Source organism: Catharus ustulatus, chromosome 6 (genome assembly GCF_009819885.2).
Source record: "Catharus ustulatus isolate bCatUst1 chromosome 6, bCatUst1.pri.v2, whole genome shotgun sequence".
NCBI lineage: Eukaryota > Metazoa > Chordata > Aves > Passeriformes > Turdidae > Catharus > Catharus ustulatus.
This window is the reverse complement of record NC_046226.1, coordinates 31042631-31060802: the sequence shown is the minus strand read 5'-3', so window position 1 is coordinate 31060802 and position 18172 is coordinate 31042631. Positions and strand designations below refer to the sequence as shown.

The window sequence follows — 18172 nt, the reverse complement described above, 5'->3', positions numbered from 1 at the left end:
AGTGTTTTAAAAAGAATAACTGGTTTTAATGAGAAGGGATAAAATTATATACCTTTTTCTGAGAGGAGATAGAAGATAGACAGCAGAGGATAGATAGGAGAGGGCTGACAGCAGGTAAGAAACCCTACACTAGGTTTTTTAGAGAACTGAAATCTAAGCTTTAGAAAAATCTCCAAATTTAAAGATTAACTCTTCACAAACTGAATCACTGATTCATTTATTTTTAATAAATATAGTGAGAATATGTTTGGGTTTTGTAAATCAACATGCCAAAGGAATATCTACTTTGAAGACAAAAAATATCAACTTATGGAGGTAATGCTATAAAAATTAAATGCCATACTTGACTAGTGCCATGGTCCTATAGAAAATGGTGAGAAATTGAGGAAAACATTAGAAGCATGCATTTTAAGTTCTTTCCCAAGTTAAACTTCTTTGATATTGAAAAAACTCAGCTATCTTTTTCATATCTGTCTTTACTTGGGTTTCTGTAATGTCAATACCTGCACAACCTTTAAGACAAATACATTTTCAGATTTTCAATTATTTTTAATTTTCTGTTTATAGGCTTTATATCATTATTCATTTAGTCTAGATATATATGACAAATATCAAATAAAGAAGGTGCTCATGACTTGGTCTTAGACTTCTGTTTGGAAGTAAGTTTAACTGAATATTAAAAACTTAGGAGGATTATCCAAATGATATCTGAATATCAGCGGTTTTCAACCTGCAGTCTGCCATCTGGGAATCTCTGGATTATTCTTGAGCGGTCTGTAAAAATTGAAGAAAGTCCCAGCTGACTTCCGTTGCTTAAATTCACTACACATCTTCAATGGAAACATTTTACAATTTTGAAAATCAGAAAGGTTACGAACCCTTTTTTAGATATTTACTTACCACTTGTTTGGGATATTATTGATCTTTTCCAAAAAGCAACTGATAGCTATGAAGGTTTTGCTTATGTTAAGCAGCAGATGGTTTATTCTGGATAGCTTCTGACTGGAAAACATTAAAATGTTTTCTCAGAATATTTTCACTGAATTTTCACTGGAATTTCTCGATATTTTCACTTTTATAGAGAAATGTTTTTCTGTATATGGAAACCATAACTTGGAATAGGCCTTGCTTCAACAAATGCACAGAAGACAAGTAAAAAAGCAAGCCTTGTGTCTGTAGATAAAATTGTCCTCTGCAGAATATGATTCAAATATACAATGAAAATTAAGAGACCACAAGCTAAAAATGGTTGATATCTGATGGATATTTCTCAAATAGCACTGCTTCTCATGTTTGCTGCGTAAATGGGAAAAGAATCAGCCTCACGTGTTTCATGAGGAAGCCCCAACAGGAGTCAGATCAGTCATCAAGACCCAGAATTAAACCTTAAGAGAGGGCGGAGTCCTGCTGATTTGGGGGAAAAGTGCTGCAGCCAAAACCAAACCTCAGACTTCAGCCCCTGGGCAGATTCTTGAAGAGATGCTATTTTTTGGTAGACTTCCATTTGCAGCACCTATTTTTTTTCAATTATGTGCCTTGTAGTGCGAGGTAAACGCTGCAGGGTTTAGCTTATGAAAGGTTCATGAACTGAACCATGTGGTTTGATTTGCAGGAATTGGTAACAAAATTCCACCTGAAGTTATATGTAGGTGTCACTCTTTGATGAAAGGTAAGCTCTTAAGGAGAGTATCATCCCTTCTCACAAAGAGGGAGAATGTGTTGTCCTCACTTTCATCAAGCCAAGAAACCCTTCCCTTTCTGGGCAAGTTAAGAGGACCAGTAACTTGCACGAGAAATCTCAGTTGCTATTGCAACATCAAATGATATTTGCAGAAGCTACCATACAGGTATAGCAGATAGCAGAAAACAGACAGGAAACAGATACCATACAGGCATTGCAAAAAGTGCTATAATGAAGTGAGACATGATCTGGGAGTCACTGCATTTTCTGTCATATCTCACTTTTGAGAAAATACTTATCACAAATATTTATCACAAAAACCCAGCAAGGATAGGTCTGTTCTCACTGGCAAAGAAAGAAAAAATGGTAGGTGCCTCTGAGATGAACCTACTCATTTGAGTGAGTGCCCTGTCTCAAGGAGCCATTAGACATCTCTTTTCCTTGAGAGCTTGGAGGGACTCATTGAAAGAAGAGGCTATAAACACAGGAGGAAGAGAAACCTAAAGACATGGACTAAGCCTCGATCTACTTCTGTTGTTCATAGAAAAGATAACTACTTATCTAATTGTATGTGAGAATATTAAGGAATAACTAAAGATACTGAAATTTTCTATATATATTTTAACAATGCAAAAGATGAACATTGCTTCTTAAAATCAGTAGTTCAAGACCCTGGAAACACGTTGCAAATCTAGGAAATCAAGAGTAAACTGGGAATTGAGTAACATAATTCTGCCTGAAACAGTAGTAAACATATGGAATAATTGGCCAGTGAAGCAAGTAATCTAAATGAGTTTAAGAGACAGCTGGACATTTTTATCTCAGGAGAGAAAGGACTGAAGGAAACAGAGATAAACCAGGGAGTTAGGATGAAATATACTGAAAGAAAAGGCTTGATGAACCAAAGGATCCTTTCTCTAGTCAGCAATTCTTATGTTGATAAATTTAATATGAAAAGCTGCTGTGTGAAACGCTATTTCTACATAGTGTCACCATGTCTAAAGAAGAAACATTTTGTTTTAGAAGACGAATTTTACTGATGCAGCCTCCACTGCCAGTAATAGATCTGCTTGATCCACCCACTTAAGACAAGCTCAACTGCCCCCACTCTCTCCAAAAATTGAATTATTTACACTGTATTTTATTGCTTCAACTTTCAAATTACTTCATGTAGTAGTGCCTTACAATCATTTTCTTAGCAAATCTGTGGCTAGTGAAAGTGTCATGCAGAGTTGTATGTTTCCCCTGCAGGGAAAATTTCCTTTATTAGTGTTTTGTCTTCCAACAATGACGTTTTAGATGAGGCATCAAAAACATCATTGTTAAAGATATTAAAAATTATAACCAAGTTCACTCCAAATACACTTATTTAGCTCGTTCTGTCTCTGACTAGTTCTGATGAGCTCATAGTTTTCCTCCCTGTCATCACAGTTATACCATCATTTCTTTCAGAAAATAGAAAATAAAAACCAAAGGACAGAAACAAGCATAAAATATTGAAAAACTGAAAAAACATTCAATTTTTAGTACTAACTTTTGTATTAGGCTCAAAGTTCACTTTCAATGCAAGTCCTGTATGTGGTTACCTAACTATCCAAGTGCTTCACAATCAGACATTTGGATGTGTAATTGGCAAGGTTTATGACTGTAATTAAATTGTGGTTTAAACTGATTACAGATGCAAAATTGCATCTCTAGGAAAGAAGGCCAGGCTGAGGCCCTTTCAAAAGTCATGTTCTTCAGGTTGAACCAGAAAGATTGTACAGCAAGTTTCAAAAGGACTAGATTTTCAATTAACTTGCAGTTTTGCTTTTGCTGGTGAAATATCACTGGCTTTAGCGCAGTTTTCCTGATTGATACTGGTGCAAGTTTAAAAAAAAAAAAAAAAAGATCTCTGTGTTTGGAATTAGGGGTGTGGGAGGAAGCTGGATGTATCAGCGCTGAGTGTGCAACTGCACCACTTGTGTTTGGAAAGAGAGGCAGCACTGCCAGCTTCCTGTGTTTAGAAGTGCTGGGACTGATTGTTGAAATGCCTATTCTGACACTAAAATTGCAATTTCTCTGTCCCCTGCTGTGCCAGATAAGCATTTCTGGAAAGAGTAACCCTTGTTCAAAATAATGCTGTTTCCAGAAACACTGTGCAAATAACAACCAGAGTCTTTTAAAAGTCAACAAAGCAGGGAGGAAAGGGGAAAGGAAAGGACTGCCAGCTCGAGTAGATTTAATAGAAATCCCCTTAACTTCAGCTATATTAGCTCCTTTGTGCTTCATCATTTTACTGCATGAGGGAAGTTGGAAATAAGATCTTCTCTGTCTTATCACAGGATATGTATTTATTTAAAGTGTTGTCATATCTAATTCATATTCCTGATTGCATTTAATGAAGAACAATAAAGGAATGCACCAAGTTTGTGTAATTCAAATAAACTCACACAAAAATAGGCAGGTAGCCAGATCCATTGGGGAGGGAAGAGAAATGTGGTCATCCCCAGCAAATACACTGCAACCCCTGTTCAGAAATCACCAATTATTTCATTTCCCTATTCAGATATACAACAAAGCTTTCCATTCCTCTTGATAATTGGGACTTTCATTATCCTTCTCCCACCCATCAGAAGAGAGTATAATAGATCTTACTGCCTAAATATCATGCACTGGGCACAGGTTTCTTTTTCTGCACTTCTGTGCAGAAGTATTTATAACAGAGACCATATTTGCTCACTTTTCTGTTCGACAGGTTTTTCCTTTGTGTGTAACCAAACCTACAGAAACCATTCTGTAATCAGGAAATATATTGTTATCACTCTATATTTTCCATCAGACTTCAACTGCTAGAGACATCTCCCCTCCCCCACATTGGATTTCTTTTCTGCACCTAGATTAATTTAAAAGGTTCCCTTTCTCTTGGGCTAGCACTGCAGGCAAGGACTCGCCAGAGACTGGTTCCCTAATGACAGCAATAAATCTCACTGGGCTTGCTTGAGAAGACGTTTGCCAAGCCTTTACTGCTCACGCAAAAGAAACTGCCTGAAAGTTGCTAATATTTTACTATTTTTATTTGAAGGTTTGTTTGTGTTAACTGAGACAGTGCCAGGGTGCAGGGTAGGTGGGGAAGGGAGGGAGAACTCCAGAATACAGCCACAGGGCCTCATTGCTGCCTCGCTGTTCTTGGGGGAGTTTTTCCTTGGAGATTTCTAGGAAGGAACTAGTTGAAGCAGCTCCTGGAAGACAAGGAATTTGTTTCTGATTATGACATAGTCTGACCATGTGAATCTGTTCAAGTATTTAAGTCTCTAACACACAATAAAGGTGAATTTTCCTCCTCTCCTACATTTTTCTTTAAACTCCTGAGGCACCTCTTCTGAGCTATTTTTTTCTGGATAGTTGATGGTTCTGGTCTGCTCAGCTCTCTCAGCCTAAACAGGTCCCCTGTGAATTGAGAACATCCTCTTCATCTGTGTCCCCTCCACTGGTCCCAGCCTGAAACACAACAAAGGGAGGGAATTTAGGGACATAGCACTGGGCCTGGACCTTTCATTGAAGAATTTCCAAAAGGTTAAGCTTTTTCACTTCTCCCAGCATGATATACTCTAATAGCTTTCTTTGGCTTACCCTTGAGATTCGAAACATGTAAGTCACTGCTCTGAGAGGTAATTCCTCTTTAATTCAGTTCTTTCCTCTGCAGGAGAAAGGGTCTAGTAATACTCACCTGGCACCTCACACTGCAGTGAAGTAATTTGGTTAATACAAATAGTGCACAGTTCCTATATAAAAATATTAGGTTTTGAGATTTATTTTAGTTATATTTTCTGCAATTGCATGTAGTTTGGAGGGCTTTGGAAATAGAAAAATGTCAGAATGAGAGAGTTTGAGGAGGGGCAGGAGGGCGGATTTCCTAGAACAAGTTCTTTTGCAGGAGATATCTTAGATTACCAGCAAAGAGAGAAACATGTCTTCTTTCCAATGTGAACAATCCAGATTTCCTTATTTTATAAAATTAAAAAGGAAAAAAAAGGGAAAAGAAGGAAAAAAAAGAAGAAAACTATCAGCAGAGAAAACAGAAAAAACAGTGCTTTAAAATTTCTATTTCAGAACATTTTTGCTGTGCTTGCTTCAAGTTCCATTTCCTATTTCATTGTTTTATTGTGATTATAGTAGAAAACATATTCCCTTCTTTGTATGTGACTCATAATCATTGTTGCTGACTACTCATTTAGTTCAGACTTGCTGCTGTGTCCCAGCCCTTGTCTGAGACCTGCTTTGTTCTAGTATTTGATTGGGAACATGAGCAGGATTATTCCTCTTTTTCTACCTCACAAGGTAAACAAGGAAAAGATATTTCCCACGTTTTCCATGTGTTTTCAGACATATCTTATCTTTTATATTTGTCACTACAAGCTAATGTTTCAGTCTGTCTAAAGTTGGACTCTCAAGTTGTGAACTTCCTTGAAAAACACTGATAAGCAAAGAAACTTTAACAGCTATTAGTGAGGGAGTGGTGGTGCCATGAGCTAGCATTAGTGTTTTATCTCAAGAAAGCAGAATGCAAATGTGGCAAGAGTCCCCATGTGAAGACATAAATATATTGACAAATCATCATGGTGGCTTCAGCTTGGTACTTACGAGAGGAAGTGGTCTGTATTTCAGGAGGAGCACTGTTCCAAGGTGCTTGCCAAAAGATGTAGTTTCTCTCTCAAGTCAGTGAAAGCAGGTGTGCTGCTGAAGAGCAGCATCAGCAACCATGGCATTGTAAAATGCTTTCCACCATTCTGAAATCCTTTGAGCAGCCCTGCAGAGAAGGACTGGTGTACTGGTGGATCAGAGGCTGAACATGAGCCAGCATTGTGAACTCACAGCCCAGAAAGTCACGTGCACTCTGGGTTGCATCAAAAGAAGCATGGCCAGCAGCTTGAGGGTAGTGATCCTCCCCCTCAGCTTGTCCCTCAAGAGATTCACCCCTGGAGCACTGTGTCAAGCCCTGGGGCCCTCAGCACATGCAGGACAGAGATGTGCTCAAGCAGGTCCAGAGTAGAGCCACAAAGATAATGAGGGGGCTGGAGCACCCCTCCTATGAAGGCAGCCTGAGAGAGCTGGGGTTGTTCAGCCTGGACAAGAGAAGGATCTGGGGAGACCCTACAGCACCTCCTAGTACCCAAGGGGGCCCTGCAAGATAGATGGGGAGGAACTCTTTATCAGTGTGTGTAGTGAGAGGATGAGATGCAATGCTTGTCATGGTTTAACTTCATCCCTATCTCAGCCACACTCAGATGCTCACTCATCCCCCCACCAGCAGGGAGAGGCAGGATAGGGATGGGGAAGAGAACTGGAAAAGTGAGAACACCCATTGGTTGAGAGAAAGACAGTTTAATAGGTAAAGGAAAAGCTTTACACAGGAAGACAAGGAATTAATTCACCACTTCCCATGGCCAGGCAGGTGTTCAGCCATTCCCAGGATGGCAGGGCCCCATCACGTGGAACAGTGGCTTGGGAAGACAAATAGCACCACTCTGAACAGCCCCCTGCTCTTCCTCCTTCTTCTCACCACTGTATATTCTGAGCATGATACCATATGGTGGGGGATATCCCTTTGGTCAGTCGGGGTCAGCTGTCCTGGCTGTGTCCCCTCCCAGCTCCTTGCGCATTCCCAGTCCCCTCGCTGGTGTGGTGCAGTGATGAGCAGAAACGGCCCTGGCACTGTGTAAGCACTGCACAGCAATATTGAAAACATTCCCCTGTTATCAACATTGTTTCCAGCAAAAAGCCAAAACATAGCCCCATACGAGCTACTGTTAAGAAAATTAACTCTATCCCTAACAAAACCAGAACACGGTTTTAAATTGAAAGGACATAGGTTTAGATTAGGTATTAGGAAGAGCTACTTTACTGAGAGGGTGGTGAAACATTGGAGCAGATTGTCCAGAGAAGTTGTGGATGTCCCATCCCTAAAAATGTTCAAGGCCAGGTTGGATGGAGCTTTGAGCAACCTGGTCTACTGAAAGGTGCTCCTGCCCATTCCAAGTTTCCCTGGGGATGGAGATAGACAGTGCTTGAGGTCGCTTTCAACCCAAACCATGCTATGATTCAACAGGTGAGATTTATGCTGTGAAGGATGGAGGACCAAACCCTGCTGCAGTTCCACCTTCCTCTCTTAACATGTACTAGCAATTTGACCAAGCAGGGTCAGTTGATTCCCAATATTTTTTCAATTTTGCTGAGTGTTTTTAAAGAATGGAAAAGCAGTTAGGGATAGAGTGAAGAAATCTTAATACAGAGTTAATTCAGGCAGGGTTGGTATTTTTTGCTTTTCCATTCATTTGTTGATTACTCAGTGAGTGTTTTATGTAAATAAAACTTAGTCTGGTACTGCTTGCAAAATCAGTTCCCCACATGCATCATTATTCACTTTTTCCATTTTTCCATTGGTCGCCTGAGCCACATGGCATGATTTTTCATCACTGTCTCCATGAAAGTAGCTGTACAATAGTTTTACTAACAAAAGGAAGGATGTTATCAGGTTTTCATTCTCTCATGGACAGTGCAGGAACTTACTGAATTAGGAATAGGCAAGCTGGCAAAAACAGGAAACTTGCTTTTTATTTTTTTTCCCCTGTTCTCTTACAGCAGGTCTTTCCCTGAAATATCACTATTAGAAAGTATAATAGAAAAATGAGATATGGGTTAAGATAAGATTTTTTAAATTCCATCTTATCTGGAGAACAGTAACTCCATAGACACATGGGTCTATATTAAGAAACAGCAGAACAATCTGAAATTGGTGGGGTACCTAGATCCTAGCACATGAGTCTATGGAAGAACAAGAGAGGGAACCAGTCCTGTGCCAAATGAGCAAGTCAGGAGGCTGAAGGAGAGATATCCTTGCATCAGCATTATGATTATCCCAGAACCCTGCCAGGGCAAAGCAGCCCTTATTCTAGCCAAACCCTCTGTGCAGCATGAGCACAAAGCATCACAGTTGCATTTCTTCCTGCTTCTTATGGAGTTTAGCCCTCTAACTGCAAAGCCTATGTGACTGTGGGTTCAACAGTGCTTTTTACCTTTTCTCACATTTGACAGTTTTCTATTATTTGTAACAAAGTCTCAGTGTTATTTTTACAAACACTGAGTAAATGTTTTATTGGGATTTGTTAATTCCTCAATTGCAAAGTTGCAGTTAGGGACTCCTTCAGCCTCCTGACTGGCTGGGGGAGGAGGGGAAGGACAGTACAAGAAATTTTAACTTCTCTCTTATTTCCAAAGCAGTGAAATAATTGTACTTCTCTTCATATATTATCTATGTGCTAATGAGCCAGTCAGCAATAGAATTAGGTAGGGAGCTACAAGAATATAGTCCTGATATATAGTTTATGGCAGTCCTAATCCAACAACAGGAAGGTCCTACTATAAGCTGTTGTAGGATATCTGCTGCCTCCCCTGCCACTGCTGGGACTGCTGGAGATTAGTGCTTGGTGTAAAGGTATGAGTCTGACAGCACAAATGTTCAAAGAAGGCAAGAAAACAATAGTAGAGATTCCTCCCACTTGTTCCATATGAAAAATCATTGCTAAGTGGATGAGCTTAGAAAGAATTTATCAACAAACATTCATGGAGAAACATTAAACTGTTCAAATGTTCATGAGAAAAATGAATGAACCAGGGTTCAGAGTAATAGACCGATTAGACTGATCCTCCCAAGAAATGCAACACATGCCTTCATCCTCAGTTAAGCATCACAATTTGTAAAGAAGCTGGAAAACCTGATACAAAAGGCTAGCTTTTGGAAACAGAAAAAAATGTTTTTGATCAACTAAAATAAATAAGATTAATTTTGTTTTCTAGACAGGGGATGGTTAGGTATTTAGATCCAATTCTTGCCGGGTATTTGTGCATTCTCTTACAGATTAACAGTAGCTAGCAGAATGAAACTCAGACTGTTTTGGATCTGGCCCTTCTTCAGGTATATAAAGAAAAGCAGCAAAAAAAAGAAAAATCAGTTGAAAATTGCTGACCAAAAATCATTAAGAACTTTGACCTTGCTGTCCCTAACCAGTCTGGTAGAGACTGACTGCATCTCAAAAAATAATCAAGGTCTAATATGATGCTGACCCTATTGTGTCTTTTACATTTTGGCATGGAAAGGAAATTACAGAATCTCTCCACAGGCTACTCATTTATAATAAATACTGATTGGCTATACTGGTAATTTTATGTGATAAAGATATTAAATTGTGTCAATAAACCAGGAACAAGTGATGTGTAAAATAATTAACACTAAAGGGAACGTAATAAGTTACTTATTAAAATCCATAGATAGATTATGCAACCCTGTGATTACAAAGCCAGGGAGCACATGACTTGGTATACATCTTTTGGTCCAAACACCTCATTGCACTCTGTCAGATTACTGGCTCCTGACACTAAATAAAATTCAGGTATGATTTATGGAGTGGCCTTTTGACAGGAGCTGGAATCAGAAATGGTTTAGCCTTTGCCAGTATTCAGCACTGTTTTCATTAGCTACTGATATAATGCAGGTATTGCATTTAGTCAACCGAATTACGTGCAGTTCTCCAAGATTCTCCCTCACTCCCTGTAGTCATTGTTCCACTCATAATAAAATTTTCCTATCAATTTGCCACAAGAGGAAAACTGAAGTCACTAAATTACATCCATGTGCATTTGTGCACTAGACAAAGTGATACCAATTAAAAGAAACAAAACAACAAACCCAACTTGATTCTATTTTTAAATTGTTCATGGAGAACAGGGAAACTGGCTCACAGAGGAGGCCACCCCTGAATTTCAAGCACTTGAAATTTCATTTACCTTAATTAACAAAACAGCATCAGTCTAGAATAGAATAAAACAAAGAGAGATGCTAAATAATATGTCAAAAATGACACCTGGTCTCCCCTATGACTGATTAGTTTGAGAGGTTTGCTATGTGAGGTGGAAGCATCATTTTGCACTTCTTTCTCCCTGCTCCCTGTATAATTTTACTTTTTTTAGACAGCCTGAAAATGGTCTTTTTACAAACAGACAGCAAAAGAACCCCAGTTCTGACAGCTGAAGTGAAGCTATCTCAGTGGTTTAGCAGTACTGCCACACAGAAGACTTGAATTTGGGAGTGGCCTGGGGGCACTCTCTTTATGAGCCTTTGATGCTCTGATGTGTCACAGAGGTGAGGCGCTTTGACTTCAGGCAGCAGCACTTGCTGATGGCTCCTGACTCTGCAAGCACCTCCTGATGACTGAATTATGACGCAGCACTCGCATGGCATGGTTGGAGATTGCTTAGCACTGTCCTGACTGGGGAATGAATGAAGTTAATAGGTGTTCCATGGACTATGTGCTGGTACACAAAATCCATCCCAAATTAAACTGGCTGTGTATCAGAAGAGCTATTTACAGAGCTTCTGCAGCAACAACTAGGCTTCATGCTGCCTGTAATGCAGAATGACTTCCTGGGGCCATCTCCAAACTCCAGCTTACAGACTGTGACTATTCCTCTGAGTTTCACTGAGTTACTACTTTTTAACAGGTACTGGCTGTTGTGACTTTTGTGCCAACAAGCATTCAACAGAGGACCAGAATTGCTAGCATACAGTTCAGTCTGGAAATGTTGCACCCATGCCATCACCCTGGTACTGGCAGGGTGTTCTGGATGATGTTTGTCATTAAGTCAGTTTAGCTCTGTCAGAACTCTGTTCAGATACTGCATATGAGTTGGGAGTGATTGTTTTCTTGCTATTGCTTTACCTGTCGATTTTATTGCTGGGATTCCTGGCTTTTTGGTGTGAAGCCTTTCCTGCTTAGCTGCTGTTTCTCCTATCTGATCTGTTGCCTGTCTATTGTCCTTCTAGATTGCAGCAGGATAGTCCCCAGGGAAATGATTCTGGCTTACCTGTCTATGCTGGGCTCACATTTAGCTCCAGAAACAGTTTGCTGAGGTGGTTCAATGCTGCAAAGTGGAGACTAGCTCTTACCTTTCCTACCTTTGCAATGTTTTTTCTCTCTGTTTCTGAAAACTGTTGGCATGGAGGATAGAATGCTTGTCAATTTTTTATTCACTTATGAGAAGCTCCTAGTTTGGCACTGTATTATTAAAATTCTGCTGCTCTACATTAAGCTCAACATCGTAGCTTGTGTAATACCTTGCAAAAGGTGACCTATGCTTTTGGTTAATTTTCTTGGTTCTCACCCACTCTTATTCAAGCTGACATTAAGCAGCTAAATGAGCACTTAATTTAAGAGTATTGCTTCTCTATTCTAATCAACACAGATGGGGAAGAGTACTTCACAGGGCAGTTTCGATCACAGGTTAACCTGCTCTATGAAAGTACCTAGTTTTCTTTGCTGCTGGTGGGAGTGACTCTTTGATGTTTTACATTTTGCAGGATGAATCTGGACCAATTCTGCCTACCCCAAATCAGAGATGCCCTGTCTCTGTTTCATTTTTATCCTCAAAAGCTTGGTCCAAAACAAGCTTTGGGCTAGGAGTTCATGAGACCTTTGTCAAAGTATCCCACATTGTTCCATGCATATTGCTCACTTGTCTTTTATGTTTGTTAGACAGTCCACTCCTCAATATCTCTTGCATTTATCCCCCAAGAAATGGTATATGCAAACAGATTTTACTGTATAATGAGCTCAGACTAGCAGTCACTTACTGAGGTGTAACTGATGAGTGTTCTCTTACTGAGGAATAGTAAATCATTTGCTTATGATTGCCTACCCATATCCTGAGTAGAAACAGAACCAAGACTGGAAAAATTCATTCTTTGCACAGTCAGTTGAAACCTTGTCTGTTCTTGAATCTGAAAAATCAAAAAACCCTGAAAAATCCTTCTACCTTTTACTTCATCTAACACTTCCTGACTACATTTGTATTCCAGACACTATAGGTGACAATGCCAGCAAAGCAGGCTCAATCTCTCTTTCTTTGAAAGTGAGTGAAAGAGACTTAGGAGAGTCACAGGTTTTATGGGCACACAACCTACCATGATGAAAGTTTAATGTGCACTTGTATCTTGACAACCACTCTGTGGTAATTACTTATCTGTGTGTTCTCTCTTCATGATAAATGCAGAATTTCTGAGACAATTTACCTCTTGAAGGTGGGATAATTCTGCTTTACTCTTTTGGAGAGCATGCACAGCTCATTAATAAGAAACAGCTGATATAGTGTATATTCACACCTACTCAAGACTGTCGCTGTGCCCTAACTCCTGGTCCATCACAGAGCTAATGAACCCAACCTCTTCTTTAAGGAGGGCACAGCAACTTCAAATTTGAGACTGAATATCTCAGGAACTCAGCAACTGTGAGAGTTTGAGAGGGAATGTGATGTGAAACAATTATTCTATGTGTTATTATAGTTAGTGTTTTCAATTTGCTCAGAAAAACCACAGCAACTGTGGTTGGAAGTGTGAAAATTTTTTGCAAAGGTATTACTCAAATACTTGTTGAATTAAGCAGAATTTAATATGTTAGCTCACAGTCACTGCTCCATATCTAGGTCTGAGACAATATTTCTGTAACAAGTGCATATTGTTCTGAGATTTTTGGTTCATTTCTCCTGTTCTCTTAGGCCACAATACTGAACTTGCAGTGCCGAAACCCAAGATAGTCTATGGAGAATTCAGGTTTTATTCTCTTAGGAGGCTAGATTTGGATTGGATGTTATCCTTGTCCAAATGTTTTACCTGTCCTTTTTTCATTGCAATATTTTTAACACACCTTACACCTCAGCACAGTCTACAGTTATACTGGTTTTGGTGAGCTGGATGAAAAGGCAGTCAGCCCTTTGTGAATTGTGATCCATGTTCAAGCATGGATGTGAGGACATAAGCATTTTTCTCTTCAGATTATCTACTTGGGGGAAGGGGGTGGGGTTGGGGGTTATGGATTCCTTTTTTCTCAGCTCCTGTCAAGTTTTTTGTTTCTAAGACAACAAAATCTATATGCCATGCAAAAGCATTTGTGTAATAAACAGGGTTGATTACAATGTTTGGACTAGAGCAAAGGTAGAGGAGAGTTACATCCATAATCTTCACAACTAGAGATGGAGTCAGGTGCAGCCTTTGAGTGAAGTGGTGCATATCCTGCTGCAAGAATCTCCTTGCAGCACCAGGAGCAGGGGCAGAGTCACCAGGACTAGTACCACCTGCTAGCAAAATGGGTGGCAGGGAAGCTCAGGAATGGGGCAACTTCCACTACACAATAGGGACTGCCTCCACCCCAGGCCTTGCTCAAATCAGAAGATGTCTGTCTGAGTACAGAACTGCATGAATTGGTTCCATATTTATGTCCACTACCTCTAAGAAGGAGAGTCAGTTGAGAATGAGGAGTCGGTGCCAGCAGAACTTTATTGCATGATGTTTCTCACATCCACAAATCAGGCTGTTCATACTCATGATCAATGACAGAGACTGAGATTCAGAGAAAAGGATAGTCTGGCAAATCCTTGAGATCAAAAGGTCCTAAAGAGAGGAAATTTTTATGTCCCCTACTGAATTCATATTTATGGAATACAGTTCCTATTCTTTGCAACACAGAAACATTTGTTTGGGTTTTGTTCTGACTTCTACAAGTTATTTATTTTTAAGACATCAAACCTGTATTAAATAAGGCAATTGAAGATACATAAGATGTATTCTGGGATAAATAGAATTTATCCTATTGAAATCCTAGAATTTCAAATGTTAAAATCATGGAATCCATAATAGCAGCTATAAAAAGTCGCAGTGTAGCCAAGTGAATTGTACACTGGGATCCAACAGACATGGAGTATTTTCTTTCTTGTGTCTCTGAGCTGCTTAGGCAGGTCACTTTGCTTCTTTCTGCCTCAGTTATTCCATCTAAAAACGTCAATAATAACGCTGTCATACTTTGTGATATTAGGTAGTACTACAATAACCTCTTCTTTATATGCAGGAACTGAGAGCTATCAGAAATAAAAATATATTTTCTGTGATGGACTGTTGCTTTTAAGGCTCAGAGAGGACTGTCAGCAAAGTTGCTATTTCTGGCTGCAAAAATTGTGGGTTTGAGTTTATTGCTAGAATGGATTATCTTCCAATAAAAATCAAATTTCATTTAAAGCTTGCTTACTGAAGAATGTACACTACATTCGCCACATCAAATTTCACCATTTTTATTCATTTTAAATATAATTCTGTTATTCATTAGTTATTCCTATTACAGCAATAGTGGATGACACATTTATTATAAGCAGCACCTATTCCAGAGACCAACAACTTTTAAAAATAACTAGATTCTGAGTAGAAATGTTCATACTTAATTCATCCCGGGGTAATTATTTTGAATGTTTAATTTTAAAAATCTGAAATCTAGCTGGATTATTTTTCAGGATAAGATGTTCAAAAAATGTCAGGTATTATTTGGTTTGGTTTGTAGCAGTTGTGAAATACACGACTCAGTCTGGTTTCCTTTCATAAATCTGTTGAGTACTGTATTTCATCTTGTGCAAGAAAAATAAGGGGGCAAACCACCAAGTTTGGGTTGTTTATAAAGCATATAGTGACTTAGCAGTTCAAGTTCTATGGAAACATCAACCAGGCATTTTTGCATAAGTCACTAAGGCTCAAAGTGTCACATATATAGCTAAGTCTCATTGAAATAATTGCATTTTAGTTGAAATTAGTTAATTGCAATGGTGTAAGGTGCTTTTAAAGTTTTGGGGTTTTTAAAAGTTGGCTAGCTTAATACCAAAAACCAGCTGATAACTACTGTGGTCCCTGTAAAGCCCTTGTTAAGGCTAGCCAAGGCGGGTAGGAGCAGCCTTGGGCACCAGTGATTGCAACCAAGGTTCTCTATTGGTCAGGGAGAACAGCAAAACCAGTGCAGAGATATTTTTTAAATTCCTGTAAAAAATCTGGACTGCCCTCATGGAGAAGCTTTTGCTCTTCTCTTTAACTTTGGTAACCTGGTTTATTGATTTAGTGACTGGAAAATCAAACCAAGAACTGCAACTTCATTGTGGTTGTACTGCTTTCCCCCATCTTGTGTGGAGAGATTCTTCCCTGGCAACCATCTAAAACTCACCTTTACACTCTTTGAAATGCTTCTTCAGAGCTTGCCTCTACCTGTGCCTTAAAATCACTCCCATCTGTCTTTGGTTAGGCAAGTGACTCCTGCTTTTTATGCTAAATTGTTTGTTTTATTGTTACTTAATCCTCCCAAATCACCACCACGCCCTCATATCTCCCTGTGAGCTCTACGTGATATGCAGATTGGGAAAGGTTTGGGGTGGGGACTCTATTATTTGATCAGTACATTTAGCCTAGCACAAGGAGACTGATCCCTAGCTGACACCCTGTGCATCATGATGACACAAGATAATAACAGAGGACTTTACAGGCTAGCAGGTATTTACAGGGCAAATGATAAATAACAAAGGGAGGTTGTGTTTTGTGTAAGCAGAGAAATATGATTAAATCTTCTGCAGGAACTTGAGCCTACTCAGTGCATAAATCTTTCCTAGCCTTTCTGCTACATTAATACACAATCAACTCCTATGAAGACCTGACTCCATTGCTCTCAGTGATACAGTCCTTACCTGTAACAATAGCCAAGCTCAACTGGTTATATTTAAGATTTTTGCTAATCAGTATGGAATTGAATTCTTTCTAAGAAGTATTCTGTTCATTTTATGTGCCACAACTGGAGCTCTGTCATTAGAAAAGAAACATTTGGGGGTCTGGGAAACAAAACAGGAATGCTAGTAAGGTAATTATCATAACAGTCGACTCTGGGAGTGCAGGAAGTGGTGCTCTGTGGTGCGAACGCTGCTCCTCACAGCCCCCAGCTGAAATGAGACATTTCCACTAGATAACTCAAAGTAAGTTTTAATATTATTTTTAATCATGAAAACAGTTCAAAACACTCTTTGGTCTATTCATTACAGCAGGAGTGGTTATTTCATTTTTAATAGGAGCACTTACAAACAATCCAAGTGTAATAACCAGCAGCATAAAATTATCAGTGATTGAGTCGATGCTGAACTTCTCACTTGTCAAACAGCGCAGATTGTTTTTTCCCCTTTTTCTTAGCTCTTAGGTAAATTTCACTGCTAGCTAGCATCTCACACCAGACAAAGAGCAGGGAAGGGATGAAAAAACATGAAGCATATGCGTTGCAAGGCCAACACAATTTCTTGTTTGTGAATGAAAACTAGGGCTGTAAGCTAAGTGGGAAATGCTGGCTGGGAGCTGTCTTTGAATTCTTGCAAGCAAAAACATCAGGGATCAGAAAGCTGGTTCAAAAGGCAAGTGCAAGTTGATGAATTACTTTGTGCGTGTTTTAATTACCCTATCATCCTGAGATTTTTGTGTATTGATCTGAACAGTAGTAATAAAGCGCTTTCCTCCCCTCACTCCCCTCTAAGCATTAGAGCTTTGTTTATTAGGTATGCTCCTAAGGAGAGAAATTACTCATCTTCCAGACTAGCATGAAGAAAGGGGAAAAAAATACAAATGGGCGGACATGATCTCTTCTTCTATTCAATATGTTAAATCTAAATTGTTCATATAATTATTCCAGCATGTATTTTCTTCTAGGCTGCAGTGAGGCAGAAAAATTTAAAACATGAGAAATTGGACAATGCTAATGCAAAGTGAAATGTAGTTAAATGTTACATTCCTTTCAATGTCATTTACCAATAGTTATGTATCATACTAAAATGAAAGGAAAATATTAGCCTGAGAGTTGGTGTATTAGTGGGATTTACAATAACTAATATTTGAATAACCCTGAAAATAAACCTGAAATGAATATTACCAACATTTGATCAAGACAGCTCTGGGCAAAGGTGACTGGGAAAGATACCTCAGAATAATTTTGGGAAGGTATTTTTTGTGAGCTCGTCAGCGATCCTCTGTAATTGAAAACTATTCACTTTAAATATTAAATGGTATAAATCATGATAATAAAAGATAAGGTTAACAACCTTATGAGGTAATGGCAAAAGAAGACAAAGAAAAAAAAGTAATTTCACAACAGCACTGGAAGGAAAGCATTTTGAATCACACATTACATGCAGATAAACTTGGACATTCATTTGAGCATCGGCTCCTAAAGGAACTTGCACTGAGAATTTGGCTGCAAATTCTCTCATCAAATCACAAAACAAGACACTAGCAAAACTGAAAATGAAGTCTCACTATCCAATTTTTCACTCAGGACAAAGTGCCTAGTGTCTCCTCATTTCCCACTCCTTGGAATGGGGCTGGCAAACTCTGCTGAGACTTGTGAGACATGCAGGCAAGCAGAGACCAGTGGGGCCCCCACGAAGCTCTTGTATGAAGGATGGGGCACATGTATGAGCGATGGGATTCCAAATCCCATCTTTACCCAATAATAATTAATAATTAATTAATACTTAACACCCATCTAGTGCTTTACAAGCATTAACTAATTAAGCTAATTCACCCAAGGTCAGTCCTTTGTACTCACACAATACCCAAGATCTTTT

General features: G+C 39.1%; 1 protein-coding gene across 4 annotated transcripts in view; it reads left to right on the top strand.

Annotated features, from left to right (window-relative positions):
* MEIS2 (Meis homeobox 2) overlaps positions 1 to 18172 on the top strand; it is a 171823-nt gene that overhangs the window by 114006 nt on the left and 39645 nt on the right. The window lies entirely within an intron of this gene.